Below are 13,512 nucleotides of genomic sequence, written 5' to 3'. Positions count from 1 at the left end.
GCCATTACATCGTTCCTTTGAGTTGTCGATTACAGTGCCGCATTAAATAAATATATTTTTTTTATCGAAAATTTTATTTATCGAGAATTTTTATTGAAACTAATAATAAGCAACTCTGATATTTTTAAAAAAGTTTAAGGTTACTAAACGGCTTTCATACAAAATTGTCCAAGATGAAATATGTATAGAAACCAGAGGCGCGACTTCCTCTACAGCAATTAAACCTGCAATATCAGCTAAAAGCCACAAAAGAAGTGGTGAGTGGGATTTGCTGCCAATACCTATAATATTCTCGAACAAGATGCTAGAATGATTCTAGAATGATTGATTTACGAAGAATGAAAACTCAAAGAAAAATTATAAAATCAAATTACAAAACAATTTTTCATATAGTTACTTGATAAATTATAATATTCTTTCTTGTTTGAAGCTGAATTTATTTAATTTCTACGAAATAAAATTGTGACATTGTCGTATTGTTTAGATTATAACGTTACCTTTTTTTTAGAATACGCAAAGTATTCGCATATCTAATATGCGCGTCTGAATTTATATAATTATTGTACAAAAATTGTACAATACAATTTTTTCTGGCATTTCGTAGATACATGTTAAGAAAATTCATACACGCAGCCATTAATTCTAAGGAGGGTGTTACTGTTGTGAGTTAATGTAAGAGATTTGATATTACATTTTCGTAAATGTTCGTGAACCAACCTGTCGATGCTGCGATATGATCTTACGCAACTTGGCGCAATTGCAGGCACTTTAACGCTGCAGCGCGACAGCCGTCTGTACCATGTATTGTCGATATCAAAGGTAAGCGTACAGCGAAGTCATTTGAAATATATTGTACCTTATGCGCAATTTCATGATAGATCGATACCATTGCATTTATAAACACATTTCAAGGCACGATATATAAAAGGATATATTGGATAATTTTTCAGAAATTGCGGTCCATTAAAGATGATAGCGTCAGATGTGAAAATGATATTGATCGTCGCGCGTAAATTTATCGTCGATTCGAACGATAAATTAGCCCCGGTCGCAGCCACGTTAAATTCCAAGTGCATTTGGTTTCCTACCCGTGCCGTGCGTTCGCTCGGACGCAGTTTACTTTCGGCGCTTCTTTTTGTGTGTGTGTGTGTGTGTGTGTGTGTGTGTGTGTGTGTGTGTGTGTGTGTGTGCCCCTCGTAATTTTATTTTCACCAGCTGCCGCCATAGCGTCGCCTTTAATTCGGTGCGCTTCCTGACCGCAACTTATTCTATCGAATTTGCGCGTTTGGAAAACGAATAACGGCCGTATATCTCCTCCGTGTAAGATCTCCGAAAAATTTTCGGCGCGAGTGGCGTACAAATATTGACCCAGAATGTCCGAAAAATTCGGTCAGTCCATAAAATTACTAATGGCAGCGTTTTTATCAAATGCTGCCGTTCGAATATGCATATATGTATGTATAGGGGAGAGTTGGCAATTACCGCGCGGTTGACAATTCCGCGCCATTGTTTATCTCAATAACTATTTGTATTACGCGCCTACAATGATGTTAATATCATAGAGTAACACGAAATACCCCACCCGCATGCGCCGTCAATTCGTTCCGGCCGTCCATGTAAACACAGTGCGCTCTGGAAGCTTCTCTGCTTGCTCGTTGCAATTTTGCTGGTAGTTTCGATAAGAGGTGAGTAACATAATATTTTCATTAGAGAAATAATCCTGACGGATTTGATAAGCTAAAACACTATAAAATTAGGTTGCAAAGTGATTTTAGAAACACGCGTTTCTTTCCTATATATTTTAAGGTTGTAAAGTGAAATGATTGAGTTTGATAATTTCGCGCCCAAGGTATAATACTCATAGGTATAACGATAACTGTGTGTTAAGAGTTACCAAGACTGTTTAGTTTACAATGTAAGGTGCTTACAGAAAAGATCGTTGCTTAAGTTTTGATTTGAATTTATAATGATCGTTATTTGTTAACGCATACACTTATTTTTATATGTAGGTACCTACTAGACGATATTAATGCATAAATATAAAAAAACATTTTGTTATTGTGTTCTACTTCATGTCACTGGCTGAAGCCAGAGTAATTTTTATAGGTACGGCTTTATTAAACTGGGCACGATTTTATCAGACCTGGTCACGATATTATCAGACCAGTTTGATAATACCGCGTTTTCTCATTTTTTGGAAAATTATTAATATTTCAGTTTGTGTTTAACTTTCAAGATTATTGCTATGATATATGGATAGCTAAATAAATGACCTATCTAAAACTGCACAGTTTGTTTTTTTGAAGCATTTCTGAGCTTAGATATACGCTTCGGTTCTTAGGGGCTCGGTAATTGCCAACTCTCCCCTACATTATCGCTCATTAATTATTCGAACGACTTAAGAGTTTAAGGAATGGAAGGTTACATCCGGGAAAAATAATATTTACTGATGAGAACTATTTTTTCCATGATAAGCTTATGGACTAGATGATAAAATAATAATAATAAATTTAAATATTATTTTTTAATTTTTATTTAAAAATAATGTTCATCAACATGCACACCCTTTGCTTTGATTACTGCTATACAAATTTTCCGCATTCATCAAGCTAATTTCATTAATATACTTCTGCTGATATTTTATTTCACATCTCTTTTGTAATTTCTTCCACATGTTCTCTTTGTTTGTAAAAAGCATAAATTTTAATAAACAAAGTAGTAGTAATATAACCGACTTAAGGATAATTGAAGATAATTCAATGAACGTTGCCTCAATAATTTAAATTTAGAGTACTTTCCATTACAATGTACAATAAAAGCAGCATTAATTATTTTAATAAAGTGTTATCCGTGCTAACAACAGTACGGGGCATTTATTTAGCTTTTGAAATCGAAATAAAGTATAAAATATCTGTCGTTCGAATAATTAAAAGCGGTAGTATATATATGTTGAAACGTTCTTTTGTAAAAATAATTTTATTATAAAATTATAAACGTGCTAATGCAAAATATTAAAGCGGTAAGGTTCTATTGTATTTCAAAAACTTAAATTATGACGTATATCGCGGACGTTGCGATTTTATGGGCCAAGAGACGCGTCTTTTCTGTATTCGACGTTTTTTATTTACACATGAATCCACCGGGATTTAGACGATGGGGAATGGTTTAGGTAAATCGAATGCTTCGTTCACGCATTATTTCCGTGCAGTTTCATGCTTTGTTCCATCTTCATTTGTCTATACCTCTTTATGTGGGCGTAATCTACCGGCGAAACGTTGCAGCCAGTTTTCCACGAGAATTGATGGCACCGCGCGTGCAGAAACGATCGTTATCGATACCGCCGGAAACGCGCGCCGCGAAGAAAACAGCGCGGGGCGACCAATGACTTGCCGAGCTTATCTTACGGAGGCAATTCCGAGTAGTTAAAGTGACGTAGATCCTATCTGAAAAGCGGAATTACCAGGACATGGAGCGGAATTGCGCGGAAAATTATGTGGTTCTTAGCTCACAATAGTTTTGAAAGGTCGTCTACTGAAAGGAAATCAATAAATATTATTCAGAAAAGTGATGTGTAGCAGGAATACATTATAAAGGAAATTTTATCTAAAAAATTAACTTGAAATTAAAAACTAAAAATTAAATTTAAGGAAGGTGAATGGATTTTATCTTTGTGTCGAAGATAGTTTGTGCATGTATTCTACGTAGTAAATAAAAAATCGAGGGTAACATGAGGATTACATCAACTTATAATTTATCACAATGCGGGATAAAACTTTCCGAATATCAAGCTTCGGTAAAAGTCGCGAGCACTCTTAGAAGCTGACTGTAAAATTACATGGATCCCCAGTTTATAATAGCGTTTTAGCCACTTTCACGGTTCTTTGTAAAAGTTCAGGAGTACAAAAGATACTTCGGCCATTTCGCATGTCGACGTGGAAATTTTTAAAAGCTCTGTGTAGGATAATTTTTCCTATAGTTAACTATGTCGTTGCCGCAGTATGGCTGTACTACTTGTATCTCGAACGATTTGCTTGAGGAGGATGCTCGAGAATACGAGGTGCTTTTGAAACGTCATAAAGAACCGCGAGTTCGCTTTATAGAGATTCTACCAAACGCATTTACTTATAACTGTTAATGATGCAAGACGTGAGTAACTATATACAGTATTATGACTGTACGAAGTAAATCAAAGTTTGAAATATTCGAATATTTAGATAATCGGGATAATTTGAGTTCTTACCCGAATCAGGATTATAATACAAAAATCGAATTAGAATATAATCAGATTATTTTATAAAAATAATATTAAAATAATTAAGTCAAAAAAGATAATTCAAACCAACATTATATTATTAAACCATGCAAACGCTGTAAATTGAGATTTTATTTAAAGTCTGTGACGTGAACTATGGAGTAAACAATAAAATAGTCCGTTTCCGCCCAAGGCGATTATCAAGTAAGATCAATAATAATGTTTCGAACTATCTTTATTATCGAAATAGTCTTGAGTTGTATAATAACGCGAACTTACATTGTAATTTTCGAGCGACGGACTCACATCTCATTACAATTAATCCTTCATGTGGAAAATAACTAACGTACTTAAAAACGTGAAACATACAACGTTTGTACGTTTGTGCTATTTATATTAATGTAAGTACATATGTACACACTTCACGCGTCCAATTAAACCAATAAATTACTGTTTTCTTATTATAAGCTAAACTCTCTCTCTCTCTCTCTCTCTCTCTCTCTCTCTCTCTCTCTCTCTCTCTCTCTCTCTCTCTCTCTCTCTCTCTCTCTCTCTCTCTCTCTCTCTCTCTCTCTCTCTCTCTCTCTCTCTCTCTCTCTCTCTCTCTCTCTCTCTCTTTCTCTCTCTCTCTCTCTCCGTGTTAGAATAGGTAACATTAAAATATACATGCACTGGTATAATCAAAACTTGCGCGTGTACAGATTTGTTAGAAAACAGAATAAAATCCAATCAAATAGCAACAAATATTTTTCTCAAATTAATAACTAACGCAATTAACGCTGGTCTTGCATATAGGAATTGTATACTTGATGCTGGTTGCATGTCGAAATAATAAAAATTTTGCGAATGTTGCAAAAATCACGGGGTAAAGTTGGCAAGGCAAAAGTTACAGCGTTGTACGAGCAGGATGTTTTATACAAAAATTTGGCATGCATTCAGAGACTAAGGCAGAGTGCAACGAATAACGGAGTGCGACAAACGTAATGTTAAACTTCTCCTTCTGGAACGTAGCAGGATCATAACTTTTCTGTAAAATCACTGATCCAAAGGTTAATTTACCGAGTGCTAGCACGTGCCGCCGTAAAAATTTATGCGTCAATGGCGCGCCATGAATATCGATTCGTGGCGTATTTTTATAGAGATTTTTGTCAATCGAATGAACGAAATAAACGTATCAAGGTTTATTTACCCATTAATCATTGCAATTTAACAAATTGTTCTTCTGTAATAAAAGATTTATAAAATACAGAAATTGTTGCGATAAATCAAGCACGGTAATTCCTTTATGCTAATTTAATGCAAAATGCAATTTTGCTGTTTTTATTATCAATTTTACGTGGTATATCTTGCATGAAAAGCTGGCAGCTTTTAAAAATTAAAATTTATTTTAATTTTGTATTAAATTCAATCTGATTTTAATCTTAAACGTATGCGGATAACACAAGAAACGAAATAACATTTTTATTTGGCAAAAAATTTTCATTATCTAACAATATTCATTAACGAATATATTTCAATTTTTTCGACTTACGAAATTGTTTATTAATATTCATTAAATAGCTAGTGATTAATAACAGCTTTTGATCATCTCTGAATTCCGCTAAGGGAATTGTTTGACAATAATAATAATAGTCTTATATCTCAATGATATTAACGATCACCGGGTGCAAGAAGATCAACGATACTGTCAAACTTCATCAAAGACCATTTAAATTTCCAATAGAGACATTACAATCGCACGGTCCCCGAGGAAACGACTGAAATGAAAGGAGAGTCTAGTTTGCCGCGAGGCAATAAGAAGTTGCGAAAATCCGGCGGATAAGGTAGAAGCGGGGAAAGTGGAGTCGAAAACGCAGGACGACCATCGCGCCAGAGGAGGCAGTGGCTACAAAGTCGATGGAACACGAGTTTCCAGCTCGGCGTTCTAAAGCGAGTAGGAGGGAGCGACGTGGCGAGAGAAAGGAGCAAAAAGAATGGAGAGGAAGAGCGCAGAATTGCGAGCAGCCCCAGACCGACGAAAGAATAGAAAAAGTTAGGGACGATGCGACTTGTCCTGGGAAAGGGAGTGGTTTCGCTTCGCTCATGTGTGGTGTATATGTGTTTCGGACTGTTTAAATCGTTCGCTGCGCGAATTCGAGCGTTTGCCCGCTAGCCTCTCTTTCTCATGTTCGCTCGAGCGCGACGACGCGACGGCAGTAAGTATAAGACGGCACGATAGCACAGGTTGCACCCAAAACGAGAAAGGCAACCTGGAAAACTACCTACTTAATTCTACCCTCCTCCCTGTTCCGCCTGGATATTTCGTGTTTCGGGTGAAAAATGTATGCTCGCTCGCATGCTCGTTTTGCTGAGCGCGTTCGTTAGTAATGATGCACGACATGCATCGTCTTAAACTTCTTTTTTAGAAATTTAGAGTTAGGCAGTCCAATAAATTATTAAATTATAATACTCTACAAAAAAATTTAATAAGATTAAAATGCAAACCATAAAAGTCACAAAATTAATTACGACGTTAATTTTCGGAAAATATCTCGAAGTTATATTATTGGCAATATTGGCTGAAAACAAAAACTAAAAAATATTTTTAAAACATTCCAATTAAATATCGATAGTTGTAAATGCTTCAATCTAAATTTTAATTCTTATTTTCAATAAATGTGATAATATCACAATAAGAATTAAAATTTAGATTGAAGCATTTATATATTATACAACTATCGATATTTGGAATATTTTAAAAATATTTTTTAGTTTTTGTTATTTTGTTATTTTCAATAAATGTGATAATATTACATTTATTGAAAATACTTCTACTATATTTTGTTCCAAGTACCTCATAAATTAGTGAATATCAATATATAACATTATTTAATTAAAGAAATATTATAAATAAGGATTGGAACATGATCATGGCAATCGAACAAGATATCATCATCATCATCGCGTTATCACGCGAATTAAATTCTTGATGCAGAAACTTTTTCTAATCTATAGACACAAAGTACAACGCCTCGGTCATAATTGCATCGAGAGGTTTAAGGGACCAAATGTACCAAATTCTCTGCAGTCGCTGCAGGGAAGAATGTCGTAGCGTGACCGTGGCAGAGCCGCTGGCGAATCCAGGTCGCGCCGTAGATGATTCCCAGGAAGCGAAGCGAAACTTCGCCCCGGAGCCGGGGCGACTCCACGGGTTGTCGGGATGTCGCGGTCGGTTCGCTTGTCCGCGACCGCATTCATTAGCGGACTTGAAATTGCGGCGATCCGCGCGCGAATGTGACGGTCAAATTGGCTACGATAGCGTAGCCGTAGGAGAGCCGGATGTAGAGACGGGGGTGCTGCGTCCGGCGGATATCGCGGAGATTTTCCAGGCACGCCGGGATCGAGGTAGCGAACCCCCGAGTGAGGGGAATAGAACGGTCGGAGAGGGGGTGGCGCTGACACCGTGACCTACATGCAGGCCATTGTGCCTCCATACTGTATATCCCGGTCGGTTACGTCATCGTTCGGCACAGCCGCAACGTCGAGTCCAGATTTCGGGCTCGTGCAGACGATAGCGCAAAGGCGAGATCGCCGATGAACGCGAATTGGAAACACACAGTTGTTCCGCTCTGCTGTCCGTAGTCGCGATTGACTTTTAGAACAAAGCTCATCTCAATCTAAAATCACAATTGTAAGGAAGGACCAATCACGGGTCTATCTATTCTTTTACCGCGAGTCCAATATCCTTTTCTTTCCTGTTTTCAATTTCTTCTAAGTTGGCCTTTTCTACTAGCCATATCTATTAGGTTTCCGCAATAAAGATAAAACGTCTCTCTCGTACATTTAGTATAAAAAATGGAACAATCAAATTTTTACTTTATCATGGCTACCATTTTCGATTATCTCGTGCAATAAAATATAGACAATTTATCTATGGAACATTTACTCTACTTATGAAGTATTTAATCTACTTTTAGAGCATATTCTCGAACGATTATGGATATGAAATCACCTTGTTATGGCTATACTTTTACGCTTTTTTTCGTGGCAAGTTTTTCTTCTACGCTTGCGATATGAATATTTAATCGCTTCATTATAGGCACGAGAAAATAAAGGTACAATCTGTTGCGAGATATTGAAAGTTACGTGAGATTTACATAATTATTGTAGACGCTAGTTTATCATCTTTCGAAGATATTAAGCGTATCGCGGAGATCCGCCGGCTATTCTTCGCGGTGATTCTTTATTAAAATGGTCTATTAAAATCTTGCCTTGTCGCGCTAACACTTTTCTCGGCGTCGTACTTTCAAATAAAATAATGAGCGGCGGAGATTGCACCCACTGTGCCGCAACTGCGTTCTATTGCTCGGCGTGCTGTATAATCGAGTTGCGTCATCGGCCGATGGCGCAGCTGCAATGTCGAGCCCGGATTCCGGCCTGGGCACAGCAAACTTGGCTCTTGATCGTTTTCAAGTGGCGCATGCTCGGCACAGGGCGAGAGAACCGTCGCTTCGTTCCTCCTTCTTCTCCACACAAAATACTTTTTCGTCGTTTTCGCGTAGCGACCTAATGAAGGCAAAGCGCCGAAAAAATGCTCCGATCAGCATTTAAATAAATCGAAACAAAGCTTTTCTCCTCAGTCGCGTCTAAAACTGCTAAAAGCTCAAATAAACATCGTATATTGGATAGTATATTTGGAAACAAAGAACACAATTTCGCTGACAATCTCTTTGTTTATTAAAAAATTTTTGCTTACGAAACAAATATACTTCTCTTATTTTTATTGTCCAATAACGGAACTGAAAGCAACTATTCCAAGTATTAACAAGGAGAAAAAATCCTGAACTCGATGCGAGATTCGTATGTGTCAAAGAATCTATCATTAAAAGTGAAATCTAACAGAAATGCTCCTCCAGCTTCTTATATTTTGAGCTTGTAACGATCTGAATTCACCGCTGTCGTCGGTAATGACTGTGTCGGACGAGCGTCAACAAGCTCGAAAATAATATATTCAATATTGAAATTTTATTGCGCCGCGCGGTCGCTACTACGGTACCGGAAGCTGTCGGGCTCGCCGAATACGCTTCTCGCCGCGTCGCGAAACCTTCTCGCACTGCGGCGGGCGCGTCGTTTACCCCTGTAATTGAATGCGCGGAACACGACGTGAATCTTCCGGGGTGGCACGACGGGAGCGCGAAATCTCTAAATTTATGCAGATTGCACGCGTGCAATTGCACACGACTCTATTTTACACCCCCCCCCCCCCCGCGCTTGGACGGGTCGCGCGGTGCAAAACAATCGGGAAAACGTCGAGTGCTTGGCGCGCACGTTCTTCCGAAATTTCCGTCCCGACCCGTTAAACGAGGCCTCTAAATTATGCCGCGGCAATCTGGTTAGAGCAATTAGAGGCATACGGTTTTACAGCTCGCTCTTCTTTTTCTGCTTTATTTGAGGTGCTTATATAGGCGTTACGCGTCAGTTTTCGTTAATGGCACTTTGCTGTTGCGCCGATGGACCAATAAATCCCGATTGTATCATGAAATAGAGAATATCCTACATCGTGCAATGTTACAGATTTTTGAATATATACGTTACATCAGACTGTCATGAAGAATTGAGCGCATCATGTGTGCAATGATGCTGGTGGCGATCGTGTTCAGACGCGAAGGCGTACATAATGCAGAGTGTACTATACAAAAACTTGAAAATTAATCAGTAAAAAAACAGATTAAAAAAACTAAAAATTAAAGAATTAAAAAATTTAATAAAAACAAAAATTATAATAATAGAAAACAAAATACAAAAAACAAGAACTTAGAAATTAATTGGTAAAGAGTTAGTTTTAAAAAAAATAGACTCCCGACTGCTGCCTAAAGTAAGTTAAATAATAATAAAAAACCAAAAATTTTAAAAAGTTAAAAACAAAAACTTATATAAAAAAATTAAATTAAAAAATTGTTTTTTAAAAAAAAAAGACTCCCGACTGCTGCCTAAACTAGGTTAATTAAATGCAGAAAATAAAAATTAATAAATAAAAACAAACTTATAAAAAAATAAATTTAATAACTAAAATTTAAAATAAAATGTAAAAACAAAAACATACAAAAAAAATTTAAAAACAAAAATTTATACAAAAATAAATTTAACTAAAAACAAGTTTAAAAAGTTTAAAATAATAATTTTAAAAAATTTAAAAACAAAAACTTTATCAACAAAAACAGGTTTAAAAAGTTTAAAATAATAAAAAAAAATTTAAAAACAAAAACTTTACAAAAATAAATTTAACCAAAAACAGGTTTAAAAAGTTTAAATAATAAAAACAACAAGTCTTAAAAATTAATTGGTATATAAGACAGGTTTATTTGGTAATAAAAATGTAATACACATATAATAATAAGTATAAAGTACAAAATTAAAAACTTCTAAAAATTTAAAATAATATTAATTATAAAATATTAAGACAATTGACACACCATTAGGAAATATTATCTAATAACAAATATGATTGAAAATATATACAAATACTTGATTACTTACTACAATTTATTCTTCTTATTATTATATTAGGCATTACAGATATAATTATTAATTGCATATTTTAAAAAAGCAGTTGGGAGACGCCACGCCAAATTTTATACTTAATATTTCAACATATATTTTTGCTTCTCTTTTCTGTACGCAGTTAAACAACTTAAATACAGAATTTTCTTTGACATCTAAAACGTGATTGAGAAACACTTGGCATGGCGTCTCCCGACTGCTTTTTTAAAATATGCAATTAATAATTATATCTGTAATGCCTAATATAATAATAAGAAGAATAAATTGTAGTAAGTAATCAAGTATTTGTATATATTTTCAATCATATTTGTTATTAGATAATATTTCCTAATGGTGTGTCAATTGTCTTAATATTTTATAATTAATATTATTTTAAATTTTTAGAAGTTTTTAATTTTGTACTTTATACTTATTATTATATGTGTATTACATTTTTATTACCAAATAAACCTGTCTTATATACCAATTAATTTTTAAGACTTGTTGTTTTTATTATTTAAACTTTTTAAACCTGTTTTTGGTTAAATTTATTTTTGTATAAGTTTTTGTTTTTAAATTTTTTTTTATTATTTTAAACTTTTTAAACCTGTTTTTGTTGATAAAGTTTTTGTTTTTAAATTTTTTAAAATTATTATTTTAAACTTTTTAAACTTGTTTTTAGTTAAATTTATTTTTGTATAAATTTTTGTTTTTAAATTTTTTTTGTATGTTTTTGTTTTTACATTTTATTTTAAATTTTAGTTATTAAATTTATTTTTTTTATAAGTTTGTTTTTATTTATTAATTTTTATTTTCTACATTTAATTTAACCTAGTTTAGGCAGCAGTCGGGAGTCTTTTTTTTTTTAAAAACAATTTTTTAATTTAATTTTTTTATATAAGTTTTTGTTTTTAACTTTTTAAAATTTTTGGTTTTTTATTATTATTTAACTTACTTTAGGCAGCAGTCGGGAGTCTATTTTTTTTAAAACTAACTCTTTACCAATTAATTTCTAAGTTCTTGTTTTTTGTATTTTGTTTTCTATTATTATAATTTTTGTTTTTATTAAATTTTTTAATTCTTTAATTTTTAGTTTTTTTAATCTGTTTTTTTACTGATTAATTTTCAAGTTTTCATTTTTTAAATTTTATTATAATTTTTGTTTACAATCTTTTTGCTGCAGTTGCAAGATTTTAATTATTTATTTATTTTATACTTTTAAAAGCAATATATATATTTCTATGCTATGCAGAAGTATATTTTATAATATATAAATAGTTGAAAATGTAGGCACTATAGGCATAATCTAAATCCTATACACAATAATATATGAGATTAATTATGACAAGTAATTTTCTCTATCTTTTTGGCATTTTTAATAATTTTTATTTATATATAATAAATTTAAATTTACAATTATATAAACATGTATATACAGGGTGTTAGGTAATAAGCGGGCCACTTCTCGTGGACAGAAAGAGCGAGTTAAACTGAATCAAATTAAACGTCCTTTATCATACTGTAAGTTTCTCAATAATTAATGAGAAATTAATTAATAAAGATAAGAGAATTAATCAGTGTGCATCCACACGATTTGACGAGAAGGAGCAGCCCAACGTTTACGTTACTATGTGCATAGCGAAATATTATGAGAGGAGTGCTTTATAAACAATAACGACAATGAGTGTCACTCATGTATAGTTAATAATTTTTGTTATAAACATAGCGTTCCTCCCAATATCTCGCCGCGGCCTAGCAACGTAAACATTGGGCTGCTCCTTCTCGTCGATTCACACGAACGCATCTTGATTCGCGTATCTTTATTAATTATTTTCTTATTAATTATTGAAATACTTACAAAACAGTAAAAGACTTTTCGATTCAGTTTTATCCGCTTTAACTGCCCATCACGGGCATCACGAGCAGTGATCCGCTTATTACTTGACACCCTGTATGTATACACACATATAAGATACTTGATACCACATGGTATTTCCAAGGAAATGATTCGATAAACAAACTTGTATTAGGCAGTGTATTACTGTTTATCACACTATTTATTATATTTTTATTTAATTTTGTAAAGATTAAACCTGTATAAACAAACTTAACCTCTAACTACCGGCCAAATATGATATGTGAGCAATAGAGCAGACCAGTGCGCGCGATAACATCGTGCACGACGAGCGATATCCAATGAGCGTGCAGCAATGAACAGAACAGCTGTACGTTCTGCCGGAGCTCAATAGAGGTAACTGGAAATCACTAAAATTCCCCATGCGGATGCATGTCATTGGTTAATCAATTTCCTCTGTAATTCAGTCGATAGCCAATAAGAGAACGTATAAATGTAATATATCGTTTTTTCGCTTTTTATTTAACACAACGATTAATGATAATTATAAGCTATAAACCTTGCTTGATCAATAAGAAACTTATATACGGAAGCACATATCATAGTATGTTGTAGTTATCGAGAACTAAGGTAACAAAGGTTCGGCCCCAGTGAAACGCATACTCCCTCGTCTTCGCCAACCGAAGGTTGGCAGCAGTCGGGAGAAAAAGATAAAAATAAAGTCACTTTTTTCCTTATACCATAACTATTCATAGATTAATATCTAATTTTTATTTCTATATTTTATTAATTTAACTCGGGAATAAGCGTCATCTAATTTTTTTTTCATACATGGTCACCTGGGATGATTTTTACACCCTAATTAAAAATCGTTGTTATTAATTGC

The 13,512-nt window shown here is 34.0% G+C and overlaps 1 protein-coding gene and 1 long non-coding RNA gene across 2 annotated transcripts in view; both read right to left on the bottom strand.

Moving 5' to 3' along the window:
* Window positions 1–13,512, bottom strand: part of LOC139778288 (uncharacterized) — a 198,208-nt gene that overhangs the window by 80,250 nt on the left and 104,446 nt on the right. The window lies entirely within an intron of this gene.
* On the bottom strand, window positions 7,106–10,234 carry LOC139778299 (uncharacterized). Its single transcript, XR_011719539.1, has 2 exons — window positions 8,503–10,234; window positions 7,106–7,908 (listed from the first exon to the last, which is right to left on the bottom strand). It is a non-coding gene; the product is annotated as an uncharacterized lncRNA (long non-coding RNA).

The sequence above is a fragment of the Temnothorax nylanderi genome, unplaced genomic scaffold, assembly GCF_030848795.1.
Source record: "Temnothorax nylanderi isolate EJ_2023f unplaced genomic scaffold, tnyl_v1.0 TNYL_tig0178_pilon, whole genome shotgun sequence".
In the NCBI taxonomy this organism is placed as follows: domain Eukaryota; kingdom Metazoa; phylum Arthropoda; class Insecta; order Hymenoptera; family Formicidae; genus Temnothorax; species Temnothorax nylanderi.
This window is presented reverse-complemented; position numbering and strand designations above follow the sequence as displayed.